At 41.9% G+C, this 14,890-nt stretch overlaps 2 long non-coding RNA genes across 2 annotated transcripts in view; one reads left to right on the forward strand and one right to left on the reverse strand.

The window, feature by feature from the left end:
• The window catches only part of LOC308189006, a 70,529-nt gene that overhangs the window by 13,023 nt on the left and 42,616 nt on the right, over positions 1-14,890 (forward strand). The gene's annotated exons all lie outside the window — the stretch shown is intronic.
• LOC308190036 lies at positions 131-9,929 on the reverse strand. The gene is made up of 4 exons (XR_013946792.1): positions 8,641-9,929; positions 6,772-6,898; positions 2,642-2,736; positions 131-753 (listed from the first exon to the last, which is right to left on the reverse strand). It is a non-coding gene; the product is annotated as an uncharacterized lncRNA (long non-coding RNA).

The following is a 14,890-nucleotide window of genomic DNA, read 5'->3' on the forward strand; positions in this document are numbered from 1 at the left end:
TAAAGGAAGCTTTTTTTTTTTTTCCATTATTTTTAAATGTGAAAGCCTGTGTGCTATACTATTACAGTGCAATGGACCGCAAATTAAATTGTATCATACCGTGTCCGGTAAAAAATGTCCATCACAGCCCTTTGAAATTGTTGGTGAGTTTTTATTTAGCTTTTTTTTTTTAAGTCACATAATTTGGACAAAGCACAGTTGTGATAATAGGGAGCGTGCTGGGTCTTTCTACATTCCATGGCTGTAATAATGAAGCCATTAAATTACTAGGTCAGAGGCCCCAATTCGCAAAGAAATAATACCAGTTTATTATTTCTAATCTTATTATGTTAGAAAATTGTCTTGAGATGTAACGTCAACCTGTACTGGCTGAAGTATTGATTATATTAACCCAATGCTCATGGATAATTCAAAGAGCTTGATTTCATCTAATTTCTGTAATTTTTAAAACAGTCCAGCCCAATTTCTTTATGGCAAACTAATCCAGAATTATTTCTATAAATAATGAAAATGTATTATAAGATTTGCTAGGAGTAAGCCAATAAAACATTTTGTGTGATGGCTAGCAGAGTGGGAATTTAATCCTTTTCTTCTTTATCTTTCTTGAATCATGAATCTTCTTTTTCATTTTTTCTCCCTTTTTAATCTTCCATTGTCTCTTTGGGAAATATATACCCATGTTTTTCAGAAATATCCACGGACTTGCTTTGTTCACCTCTTAACTGAAATTGATAGGTCCTTTGATGATTTTACCTAAATAAATATAACAAACAATATAATTTCATCTCTGCCAAATTTGAATCTTGCCCAGTTTTGTACAATAGATATACAACTAAGGGATACAGAGTAAAATTCCAAAAATCCCAATATTGCTTGGTTCCTGGAGCAAATTTTTTAAAAACTTTTAATTTGCTCTGAAGTTTTTAAGAAATATATAATAGTGGATATGTGTGCACAAGTGATGCACATACTCTTATACTTGCAAGTACACCTGGATGTGGTCCAAAGCCTATTTAACTCAATGGGAATCTTTCCATTACTTCATTGAGGGCTGGATCGAGCCCTAGGGGTGCTGGTTGATTTCAAATATTCATTTTCTAGGGTTGTTTTTGATCCTTCCCACTGACCTTGCTCTGTACCACTTCCCCAGTTCCCTTCCAGAAACCCCAGCTTGAGAAAAGCTGTGTTTAGGGATTTTAATCTGCCTCCTTTTCTGCCTCCATCCCTGTGGCTTTCCTATCAAAGCACTACATGCATTAAGAAAATTAATGTGACTTAAGTTACTGAACCAACCTGAAGGCTAGTTCACTCAAAAATATTTCCTATACGGATATTTATTAGCTCAGAAGACATGTGTGGGCAGAGTGTGTTATTTAGTGACCTGTAATGCCCAAATAATGATCACAATAAATCAGTACTCATTACTATGTAAGGGAGGTCTGGATCAAGTGACTCAATAGGTAATGAGGTCTAATTTAGTGCCATGGTATTATTTTACAGAGTATTTGGGGTGGGGAGGGGTGGGAGGTGGGAAGCTGAGGCTGAAGGGGGGTCTGGTTACCTCAGATTTCTCGTGTGATGATGAGCCTCTAACTTTGGGCAGTTGTTTCAGCAGGGTGTTGGAGGTCAGGCCTTTAATTGCTATTGGCTGCATTTGGCTACACTAAGTGAATAAATATTTCAGGTCTGGACCTCTAACACTGGGTTAAATAGAGCAAGACTGGGACTAGAATCAATATAATGGGATGTAGGGAGCGGTAAAAGAGCACTGAGTTGGAAGATAAAGAATTGAACTCCTTTCTTGGGGGAGCTCCCTGAGGTCCCCCTTCTCCTCTCCACCAGGCATCGAGGAAGCCTGGGGGCACCAGAGGTAGGCTCCTTTACAACCCTCATGCACATCCCAGGAGCAAGCTAGACCTCACACACGTACATCTTTTGCAACATGTTTGCTCCCTGCCTCCCAGGTTCAATCCACGTCTGGAGGTTTGCTGAATATCATCAGCTAAAATTAATAGTGGGCATGAGGAGGTGAGCTTGCCATCATCTGGGTCTCCAGGTAAAGTTGTTCGGAGCTGAAACACTTAAAAGTTAGTAGATCTGTAAAAGTTAATTGTTCCATCTTCTGGAGCAGCCTTGAGCGATCCATGTTGTGGGAACTGTCAATATGGACACAAAGCTGAACTCTCCCGAGCTGTGAATCTTTGAATTTCAGGGATACGTGGGACTGCCTTGGGCACGTAGGGATCCAGACCCCAGCAGCCAGGTGCTGGGCTCTCCTTGGGATAACTATTCAGGGAAATAATGGGATATTCTTTAGTGTGAGTGGAGCCAAACTGTCATCCACAGAAATGCATACTCCTTCTGGTGGAAAAGAGCCTGTGCCAGCTCATCTCCAAGCCTCTGCTCACAAACAGTATACCTGTTATGTCTGGATGTTAGGGAGTGATGAGGCCCGTGGGAGACGTCAGTACAAATCCTGCCTGGACGATTCAAGTGGAAACTAAAACATTTTCTACACTCTAATACCTGAAGGAGCAAAGAAAAACACTCCAAAATGAATTTACATCCCAGCTTTCCCTTCTTTTTGCCCATCTTTCTTTCTCCAGACAGACAGAGTGAGAAGTGGGGAATCACTCAGTACCTTCAGTCCTGCTCTGCTTCAGGGCCAACCCGTGTTAGATGGCTTTGAACAGATGCAGCAGAAAATCCCTGTCTACCTCCAAAGTGTTGAAAGGCCTGTGAAAATAAAGAAATAAATAAAAAGGAAAAAAGAGGTGAGAAAAAAATGAAAGTCCTGAAATTAACTTGATGTGTGGAAAAAAAAAAAAAAAGAGAGAGATGGTCAAAAGCAACAACTATGTAGCAGCAAACAGCATGTGCAGAAGAATATCATGTTTCTGCACATCTCAGAGCAGGAATAAGGCATTTCTCTGTGGTGGGCATCATTTTAGATGGGAAGGAGAGCAGACAGACCCTGGGCTGTAGGTCTGAGAGCTCTCCAACCTCCTGCTGTGGCTCCTACACAGGTTAACCGCTTGCACTGCACAAGGCAGGTTCCAACCAACAAGCTTTTCAAGCCTTGTCCACCAGCATTGCTACAACTACTTTTAAATCCCCCAAGAAGAGCTTGCCACTTAGCAACTGCCCTCTGATTTCCTAAGAAAATGGTATCTGTGTAATGATGCACAATACCAGAGCTCCTGTCTGTCAGTGCCTTCCCTCCTCTCTCCCTCCACAAACTTAGCCACAGATTTTAACCAAATTTGACAGAGCAGTAGGAGTCTTGAAGACATGAAATTCTACAAATTTCATTAGATAGTCAGCCATGTAGAGGAGACAGGTCCCGGTGGTGCCCATGCTGGCAGAAAGGCTGCCGAGTGAGCTCGACCACACAAACTCAGAGGGAGCAGACATCAGCGAATCCACAACGAGAGAGCTGCTACAAATACTGCAACCACAAGAAAAGCCTCGTATTTCATTAGACAGCAAAGACTCCAAACACAGACTACAGAGTCACTGGAAACCAGATTTTCATGGGTCTTACTACTCAGAGCTATTTGACGTTAGTACTTTATGTTTACATGTACAATCTAGTGGGAATCTACAAAGCAAATAAATAAATCCTGGGGAGACTGAGGCACTGAGAAAACTCCAGGACTACAGATAGCATACAGAGGATTCATATTCTAGCTCCTTTCCCATTCCCTTCCTCGGCCTTCAAGCCCTCCCTCTACTCTTTTGGAGGTTATCTGGACACTGGCAACTTGCAGGTTATGGGAATGGTTATGTGTCTGATAATACAGCATTATTTTTGGCATTCTCTCCTTCATGTTTTGGAATAAAAAGGGGCTCTTTTGTTCTAGGTGTGGGTACAGGCTGAAGTGAAATACCCAAAGGTCTGGATATCTCTTTGAGTTGTCCAGTCAGCACCGGTTTCTTACCGTCTGGAGGCCTTTGACACAGCAATCCATTATTTCTTGGTTTAATTCTTTATGCACGGCTTTTCATATTGATTACCTAACATCATTAGTTTTGGTCATTCCATACAAGAGACAATGGAAAGATCAATTTTAACCATATGAGCTAAAGGAACTTGCTCTTAAAGCATCCAGGGACTGGAATCATTTATCTTCTGCTCTCTGAATCATAAATCTTTTACAAGTGCAGCATTAGATTCATTGTTTGCTACAGACGCATGTGATGTAGTTGGGGATCATTGTAAAAGTGTCCTACATTGCACTGTGAGGCTGTACCCATAAAGCATATTAATGTACAGCATTGTCATGGAAATTGTCATGAGTTGCTGCAAAGAGCATGGTTTTCACAAGAGCTCTGCAAATCATTGATTTTTTTTAATTTCAGTGGCTGAAGTGGAAAGAGAGGATTTGTTTGTTAGACCTAGAATGGAAAATATTTGCCTCCTCAACTAATCAGAAACTGTTTTGCATCCAAGAAAATGTTTTGTTTCAGGCTTTTTTAGTAAAAGTAAAAGGGAATTTGAAAGGGATGAGCTGGCCTTACAAAGGGATTTCAGTAATATTTGCAGAATTGTGCAGAAAACAGGAGGTAGTCCATTTACCTGCAATAACTAGGAAGATAACTATGGTTAAGGCTGTCAGTGCAAAATATGGGAATGTGCTGTTTAGGGCCATGTCTGCCTGTTTAGGACCTAGGAAAGAAGGGGACATGCCGTGCTACAGTGTCTCACTTAATCACATTCATGAAAGCTGTATTGCTTTTCAAGACAATTTACACAAATCAAGAAGAGGAAGGTTTTGAGCCTTGACCTCTCACATCCTAAGTCCCAACCACTGGGGACAGATGAACGGAGTGGAAAGACAAGATACATCTACGTTTCTGCTCTGAGCCTGTACCAAAACTTTCCAAGCAAACTTTAAAACAAATCATTTATCACTCTTGTGTAACCAGCTAGCAGTGTCCAAACTCTCAGGGCAAGAGTGGAGTGGGAGAAGCCATCGTCGGAAAGTTCAAGCCTTGATGACACAAGCAAACAGAGCTCTTCCACAGCATTGTTACCCCCTGGTTGGGGCTTGTCACTGCCAGGGAGCACGATCACAATCAATGGGCCTACTTCTGACCAAGATCAGTGCTGTACCAAAAAAAAAAAAAAAAAAAAAGAGGAAAGGTATTTTTGTTGTTTCTGACCTAAGAAATAGTTGTACGGACATATCTGTACATGTACAAGGGTTCTGACCTCTCCGAGGCATCTGATGCAGTTTTGCAGTCTCAAGAGGTCTGAGTCAGATTGCTTCAGAGTACCATACAAATCTGAACTTTCAGATAGTTCACCAAACAAATGGATGAGCTGGAACTCTAGAGATATTTCACATTCAGAAAGAATCTAAAAAGTATTTTTTTTCCAATTGAATTGAAAATGAGTTGTTTATTTAAAAAGAAATAAAAAAAGTGAACATTTTTAGACAAGAGTTTTTATTCTTCCCCAGATTTTAACTGTTCTACTTGGAGCCTTTCGGGAATTTGCTGTCATGAGTCTCCAGATTGTCAAGTGCTGAGGAATATAACTGAAAAATAACAGTCCCTATAAGCCCCAGCTGGGTTGATCTCTTTCAAAAGCCTCCAAAGTCATGGTGTGCCTCTTCCTTTACAGAGAAGTAATATCATTTTAATAATTCTACAACTCTTACAAAAGACCCATTATAAATTTGGGGCTTTTAGACTTTCCAGCCAATGTTCAGCTAGTGTGATTCAATGGTTTTTTAAATTCCCTTCAAGAAACCTATGCTGAGTCACAAAAACTGAAGACCTAGGAGGCAATGAGAGTATAGCATGGATAAAGAGGTGATAAAAATAACAGGAAAGCCTCAAAGCTTTTCCTTTATCATGGACTAGGATACTTAAGAGTGTAACTTTCCTCCAGCAGCATATATTTCATTTCTTTTTTTCAAACCTCCTAAGGCAGTGACTGGTAAAATAAACAGACAAGTGTAATGTTGGAAGAAAAAAAAAAAAAAAAAAGACAACCAAAACTAAGGGTTGAGATCACACAACCACACCTTCTGTGGAAACCAATGGGTAGTATGGGAAAGCTGCATGTACAGTGGTTGCATGGGGTGAAATAATGGGGGAGCTAGAAGAGGATGCATAACGTGGCATTACATGACCAGAGACAAAACCAGTGTGCGTGTGAGCAATTGGAAGGACCCTCTACAGCAATGGCTTGCAGGAAAGGTTTTTGCCTGGGAAATACTGCAGTACTCTTCGCTTTTGAGAGACTCAGGCCTTTTTGTAGAGCTGGTGGTGGTGATAGACAATGCCTCATTCATTCCCAGTAGCAGTGTGATTACAAGACGGAGGTTTGGTGAAAGAAACAAGTACGTGGAGGGCAGACCCTGTGCAATCCACACCTGGAGCAGATAATAAACTACCTGGCTCTTGGGGAGAACATTTTATTCCAGCGTGGCTCAAGATGATGTATGAAACCACCAAAGATTACAGTCACTGATGTCTTGGGAGTGATTTGATGTTTATGGTTAACCCTAACATTGCTTTTGTTTATAGGCACTATTTCTAGAGTAATCTTATCTTGTATGGCTTTTATGGAAACAAAAACTATCAGGCTACAGCTTTTATAGTGCAGAGAGTGACATGGATTTGATTTACACTTCATTACAAACCAGTTCTACAAACTTCGCTAAGATGCATAGCTCTTATTTTCCCACTGAAAGCTAGAAAGGAAATGAGACATTTCTGAGCTTGTGTATGTGACTGGATAATTTGTGTCAGACTTACCTAGCAGCATCTCTGATGTTCACGTTTCTTTGAGCATCAGAATTTCAGCCTGGATAACTCCCCCCATGAGCAGGTCAGTTCCTCCGTGTTACTCTGACATGTCAGGGTGTTCGTCTTACAGCCTCTCCTTTAAAAATGGAAATAGAGATACATGTTTTCACTCTTCACGTATTGTTGTGATGAGTGTTGGAAGCACAGTGAGTGATACAGAAAAACCACAGCTGCACCACCAAAAGGGAAGGAAGGGGAGCACAAAATGGAGCATATTCTGCATGTTGCCATGGTATTGGACTCCACAGATCCCTTTTTTTTTTTTTTTCCCAGGTATAGGCCTATGTACCCTGCTTCAGGGAAGCCCTGAGAAGTGCAATATATATTGCTGTATGGGGCAATTAACTTTATCTCCTGCTGAATAGAAGGGAAGCTTTTGAGGTGAGCTTTGGGCCTCGCAGAGTCCAAAGGATTTCCAGGGAAGTCCATTCCCATATTAGCCCATCTATCTAACTGTCAACACATCTGAAGAAATGTCCAGAAACCCCATGTGAAATCAAAATGCTGAGCAGCAGTCAGGCCTACAGCAACACTGAAGTCCATAAGGGGAAAAAATAATACTTTTACCTTTCAAGGAAAATAATTAATTTCTATGCATCTGTTCAAAGCAAGAAAAGACAAGAAAGAAAATCTGTATTTTTTACAGAGAAATTTTGTGAACTTCCTAGCAAAATCAGCTTTCCAGAATGAAATGGCAATTTCCCTGCTGTGAAAAAATCCCTTTGGGTTTCCATAACCAACTTAAAGAGAAAAAAAATAAAATATTATTTAGATGTTTTTATTATCTAAATCACTGGGGAGCACCTCTGAGGGATCCGCTTGGGAAATCCAGACTTTCCAAATGCAGACCTGAACCATCCCAACACCTTGTTAATGCTAAGTGTTATTTGCATCGCAGCAACACTATGCCACAGTGGAAGAAGTAGCTCCAAGCACCAAAGCACAAGCACAGGAATGAAGCAGGAGATCCTTTTGCCTGGAGCAGGAGGAGGGATCTCCTACTTGGCAAACCCATCTTTGCTGCTGCTTGCTACTGGCCCTGGGAGGAAACAGTTTTGTAGGAGGGGGTGCTGGAAGCATTTTGTCCTGACTGAACCTGAAGCATCAGAGGCGAATGAAAGCAAAGCTCCACAGCTGAACTTTATAATATACCATGTTACATAGCTGTTAAACCCCTTCACTACTGCCTGGAGGCTGGGAAATTGTTACTAAACCTATCCACCATTTCACCACTAGAAAGCTACTTGTTCTCATTGTACCTAGCACATGCTGCAGCTGCAAGGATCTGGCATCTCTAGAGGAGTCACAAGGCTGGGGAAGCACAAGGTCTGTGTGCTCAGAAACAGCCATCCCTGGTGCAATTTCAGTGCCTCATCCCTGAGAGCCAAAATGTTATCTGAAGGGAACTACTTGGTTCCTCCAAAGTCAATGCTATCCAGGGTGAAATTTCCATTGCTCCTGATTTATGGCCCCTGGATTCTCCTCTGTGAGCTGAACAAGGCTGGTGTATCTTCAGACCCACGGACACTCATGGTCCTGTATGGGTGCTGATGGATGGCTGGGGGAGAGGAAGAAGGGAGAGGTTGGCTTTCAGAGCTGCTTGAGTATTAATAAAGTTGGGAAAAAGGAGGAAAATAATCCTGCAGCTAGAAATCCTGGAATTAACTGAAGAAAGTTTCAGGTCTGATTATGAAAAGCACAGGAGGTGAGCGTTTCTGGTTGCTGTTAGCATGCAGCAAATTGAGGTATTGTAGTTTTATCTGTTACTAGAAAAGCCCTCTACTTTAAGGAAAAAAAAAAAAAAAGTAGGAGCCCCACCGTCTCATTTTTAACAAGGACCAGCTGAAAAATGAAGGCAAGCAGCACACAGACCATCTTATGTCTGCCAATTCATTTCCTGGCCCTGAAAGGAAAAAAAAAAAAAAAAGAAAAAAAAACGAGAGAGAGAGGGAGAAAAAAAAATCCTCTTGTTTCCTCTCATGCAGGCCAAACATGGCAAAGCACCAGGGGAATTCTGAATGGAATCAATTGCACTTGTTACTAACTGAGTTTTCTTTTATTCTTATATTACCAAGGCCTGGATATTCAGCTGCAAGCAATTATAATGAAGAGTTACTGAGTAATGGTTTCCAGATTGCTCCATGATGGGGCATTAATTGAAAGGGACAATTTAAGAGCTTAGGCCATGTAAATGCATTTCTTATTCTGTCAGATTGAGAAATTTCTGACTACAAGAGGCTGAAATGCTCGGAACTGATAAAGACTTAATAGTAGCCACTTAAGTGAACATTTGGAAAAGGGATTTTACATTTAAGGGATCAAGAATAATTAAATAAAGTAGAGAGTCAGGGTTTTATTAGGAGTCAGAATGTGCATGTTATCAGCAGCCTGGTAATTCCCCTCAGAGGCACACAGCATTGCAGGGGGGAGATGACAACGGGGTTTGGCGCGTTATCGTGCCGTCTGATCTCGCATCAGTCCTTGATGCTCCAGAGTGAAAGGCCCTATTGAGTCCCAAAGAATCAAAGGCACAACTCCCCATAAAGTCAGCAGGATGAGTTTAGAAGGATAACATTGCATTGCTGATATATCCAGTCTTTTCTAAATGCCAGTTAAGAGAAAGCACTTCCGTACTGATTCCTGATAGAGCTATTGGCTTCAAGTGTAACAGAGGAGAAACGAGATTTTTAATTCTATTGCAGCCAAGCAAACACAGACAAAAAATATCCCTTGGAATATGCTAGTAAAACCTGGGGTTATTTGTTTCAGTGAGGGGATGAAGCCTTGGAATTTGCAAGCTGTCCAAGAGATACTATTTTCAGTATGATATAACCAATGTTTCAAAGCTTTCATATAAATATTTTTTTTCTTGCACTTAACTATGAAATCACGCCTTTCATTATTTTTCTTCAATCAATATCTGATTATCCTGGCAATTGCTATAGATAATACAAATGAGAAATACATTTCACCCCAGGTTAGTAAGTCTTTCTAATTTTTTCATGAATTCACATGAAACTGAAGATAGCTACTGAACAGGAGAAATGTTTTCTTTCCCGCAACATTGAGACACTTCTAGGAATAATTCTGGGAAGAAGGAGGGGGAAGGGAGTTTATGCCTTGGACTTCTGTCATTATCTAGCTTGAACAGATGGAGGCTCAGGCACTTGCGATTAAATCACTGAAATGAAGACGGACACCACTGAAATGGTGGTCAGTCATTTGCTCGATCCTACGTGGCAAGCAGCCCCCCTGAAGCAAGCCACAGCCTGACAGAGAGCCATTACTGGGATGCCTGGGGTTGCAAATATAAACAGCGTCAGAGTGGGTGGTCAGCTCAGGTCAGGCTTGGGGTTGATTCACAGGCACTAAATTAATCCATAAAGGGGATATTGCTAGGACACAGTGTGGAGAGGGGGGAAGCAGGGTGCATGCCAGTTATTGGGCTCTTACAAACGAGAAGGCCAGGCAGGAGTCTGTGTTCCACCATCTGACACAAAAGAAAACTGGAAGTGAGGGCAGGAGGGAAATAACAGCCCTGCTCCACTGCATGGCAAAATCCTCTGGGCTTCCCTGGAGGTCTTCCTCCCAAAGCCCTCTTCCCCACCATAGCCCCATGTCATGCCCTACGTTCCCCTTGGTTATGGCTCAGGGGGGCTGTCCCACCTCAGGACCTCCATCCCAGCTGCTTCCCTGCCTCTTCCCAGCTCCTGTTCACCCTCAGGACGGCAAAACCCACCCTTGCCTGCACTGCTGGGAAGCCCTGAGTGAGTGCAGTGCAGCAGCCCTGTGAAAGGGCAGTGAGGCAGACAAAAACCCCATGCACGCTGTCCCCTGATGCATCCAGGTCTCTGCACCAGGGTATGCACCAGGGACACCCCAGTGACAGGTTGCTGAGTTTTTGCCTCTTTGGCACCTCTGCCTCTCCCTGTGGTGGTGGCAGTCCCCACTGTGGTGGAGGTGGAGAAGACCCTCGCTGAGAAACCCCAGGAGCTGTGGGAAGGAAGCCTGTCAAATGCAGGATGGAGCCAGGGTGGCCTTCCTTGGGGCCAGCAGGAAAAGGCGCCGTGGTTAATCAAATATATCTTCATTCATTTAGTGCCTGGAGAAGAAAATGTGCATGGTGTTACTTCACTGAAGCCACAGGAAAACAGGCTACAGCAGAATGGGAAATTTAGGAAAGGCTTTCCCCGTTCCTTGTTAAAAAACATATATTTATTTTCAGTAGGAGGGCTTCTCTTCAAATCAATGCCATTGCTTTCTTCATTGACTAATAAACTTACACCTGGCATTACTCCAGTCTACAGCCAGTCAGAAATCCATCCAGAAATCCCACACATACAGGAAATAAATGAAAAAGCATTTTTTTTTTCTGTTATCATTAAAAGCAGAGAGAAAAAAAAAGAAAAAAAAACACTATTTGGGAATAAATAACATCACCATTAAAAATAGCCTGTGGAAGGCTAGAGGTTTGGAGTGGGGGGCAGCTGTTATTGTTTATCAGTTTAGGTTTCCCCCCCAAGTCCAACCCTGCTTTGAAATGTAACACGTCATTAAGGAATTTGTAGTTACAAAGTACAGACACTTGCTCCTGACAGTAAGCATGGCCACTTCTGTCAACAGAGCGAAACCATAACCACTCCCTCCACCTTGCCCCTAGTCCAAAACAGCAAAAATCCTGATTAACAGCCAGGATAAATATGGCAACCAACCAAAACACTATCCAACACGAAGCTTGGTCAAGCTATAAAACTGCCAGCAAATAACCCAGAAGCAAAGCTTGACGCTGAATTTTAAGTTTAGAATAATAGTCTAACCCCAAGAAATATGAATCTGATAACCGCTGAGGAAGGAGTCTGGGATTTTCATTAGTGGCTGGCGTGGTGGGGGTGTGCTGCTGGTGGGAGGCGGGATGCAGAACAGCACAGTGCTGAAATGTGAAGGGGGCAGAATGGTTCAAATCCTGAGAAGGAAAAGGGAGGAGGGGGGAAGAATATTTGTTTTTAAAGGCATTTTTACATTAAGTCACACAAGTGGTTGAAAGACTCACTGTTCGTGCAAGTCCTAGGCTGGTCCTCTCTGATGCTGCATAAAAGTTCTTCTGTTTGCTCCATGGGAGCGGGTGCATGTTCAGCACACAGAAGTTAATGGGCTGTACACAAAGTCATTTTTCCCTCAACTCCTCAATTTTTAAAATTTTTGTTTTAAGGAAAAACCCATGACCCCATCACATAATGGAAAGTCGAATGCCTCAGTGTAAATCAAATAATTAGAAGGATATTTCCCTTGCTTTATAAATTTCACTCACACACACAAAAAAAAATCCTCAAGAAACAAAAAATCTTGGAGGTGGCTTACTTGTTTTTTCTGGCTCCAAGTATCATTGCATAGTTGGCCCTCATGCGTCTTGACTTTGTGACACCCAGGTTTTAGTCATGCTTAGCCTTTCTGAAAAATAATAGTAGTAATAACAGCAGTGGCAGATTTAACCACAATCAGACGGGATGTTGCCTCATGGCCCCTTCTCTGTAATGAGCGTAGGTTATTTTGGTTGCTATTTTCTGCTCTGCAGAGGGCTTGAAAGCACTTATATATAACTCTTGGCACCAGACCAACACCCTAAACAGCATTTCAAATGTAGCCAAATACAAACTGCTCACCTAGGCAGGATTAATCTGTGCGTTGTCTACCTGCTGCATACATGTGTGTAGATGTCTACATGGAAGCTCGGATGTTGATTTTCTGTGCATCTCCAAATTTTTCCTATGATCCTAACATGCTAGTGACAGGGAATGCGATAGTTATCTGTGATTTTTGCAGCGAACCAGAGAAGTCCTCTCTTCTTCGTCTTACACAGCATCATGCCAGACTGTTTATGCACGATTTCCTAAAGCCCTAAAACTCAGTTCTGGTGTTTAAAGGCCAAAGTAAAAGCTGCTTTTAGTGGAAAGAAGCTGACAAGTCTTTTTATTAAGACTCTTTAGCTGTATTTTGAGGGTTTATTTAAAAACAAAATCCATTCACACCTAGTTATTGAGAATTCTACTTAAGGAAAAGAAAAAAAAAGTGGAAAAGAGTAATACCATTTATAACAGAAAAAAATAAAATTAAGTTTTTTTTTTCTTTTTGCATGTGATGTAAATTTTATGCAGTTTTTCTTATAAAACTAGACCTCACTGGGTGCCTGGGAAAAGGAAACTAGGAACTAAGATGTTACATATGTTAGATAACATGCTGCAAGCAATTATGCAGATACACAGTGTTTGTGCAGTTCAGAGGAACTATCAGCTCTCTCTCACCTCAGAAATCCTCAAAGGAAGCTACCAACAGATTCCCAGATTTCTAAGGATGCCATTATTTGATAGCTCAGTGTTAGATAACCATAACTGCAGTCTCAGTTTACCTCACAGCATCTTCACTGTAAGTTCAGGAGTAGTTTGCATAAGGGGCAATTGGTTGTGAGCAATCAAAATCACCTAGGCTGCTATATTTGGATTTGTTGGATATAATCTGGAGGGTCAGATGTCTCTGAGCAACCCCTCATGGCATTCACTCATGCTAAAACATCCAATTTTATAGAAAATTTATTAAAAAGTTTTCTACTGCATTTTCAAAGCCACCCCACAGAATTTAACAAAGTTGCACTATAGACTGTTCCACATCAGTTTACAAATCCTGATCATCCTCCTCGAGGAGCAAACAGTGATTTCCATCTCAATGCAGCCTCCTAAAAGGACATTTCACAGCTTTACAGATACAACAGGAATTTAAGCTGTAAAAGATGCTACTGCAGTGCTGCTGACAAAAACCTGGCCATGGTACCTGCAGTATTCACAAGCAACACTCCAGAGAAAACGAGAAATGGAAGAAAAAGTAGAGTATATCCTATGAAGATTGGTTGTGTCCAGGGTGTCATGTGGCACTGTACTTCTCCTCCAGCCTGACAAAGAGTGCAGGAAAGACAAAAGAAATCATGGGAGTCATGTCATGGCATTATACCACCTTATTTTCCTATCAACCTCTGTTCCCAAGCCAACAGATAATTTTTGCAGGAACGATGTCTTTCCTGGAACATCTGGATCCCACAAAGGCTTTCGAAGGGGAGCTGTGACAAATCTGTTGCTGACACTGGCAGCAACAGAGATGTGAGCGTGTTTCTGTTAGAGGACTGCCGGGGATGATTGACGTGATAAATCATTTCTCATTACCCCAAAACAGAAGGAAAGAAGACTTTAGAGGAATGTTCTGCCCTTTTATATCAAGGGAGGAAAGGCACCAGCATGAAAGGACTACCAATATCAAAGACCAATTTAATTATAATAAAAAATATGGTAGAAATATGTATGCCTATCTAGTTATGCTTTGATAGTGAGGTTACTTAGGCATCAGAGGCAGACAGCAGGCATGACTGAGGTTGCAGAACCATGCAGCAGGTGCCTGTGGGCAAGATCTGAGTCTTCATTGGCAGCTACTGAACACCTTCAAGATGTAGATGTTCATCATCATTCTGCAAGAGTTAGGTGCAAGTAAATCCAAGGATTTGCAGAAATCTTTGGGTAGGTCTCTGACCACACAAGATTTCCCCATACCTGATCTGTTTAACCAGGTGGTTTGGTCTGGGTGTATTTACCCCTTATTGTTTCAGGGACAAAATTTAAGAATAGTATTTTCACTTTAAAACCAGTTTGGAAAATATTTCCACTGGTATATACAACTGCAGGCAGGAGGGGCACTAAATATATGAACAGTGAGTGAACAACTATCTTGGATAACATCTGTGGATGACAGCCATTCCACCACCACCCTCCAAAAACCTGACGCTTGGCTGGCTACTTATCAAATACAAACCAAAGCAGCTGCAACCCAGATAGGCTGAGCTGAAAATGAGCTTCCACTGAACCTACTGGAAATGGTGACACCTGGCTATTGCCCTACTGAAAGTTATTTTACAGGGGGAGCTGCCAGCGCACGTGCACTCACACACGGGCTGCCCTGGGACCAACCCTTGCAAAAGGTGCAGCATCTGAAATTCCTGTCAAAACCTCTGAGACACCGGCGTTTACAAGGA

This window comes from Anser brachyrhynchus (genome assembly GCF_964034855.1).
Source record: "Anser brachyrhynchus genome assembly, chromosome: 2".
In the NCBI taxonomy this organism is placed as follows: domain Eukaryota; kingdom Metazoa; phylum Chordata; class Aves; order Anseriformes; family Anatidae; genus Anser; species Anser brachyrhynchus.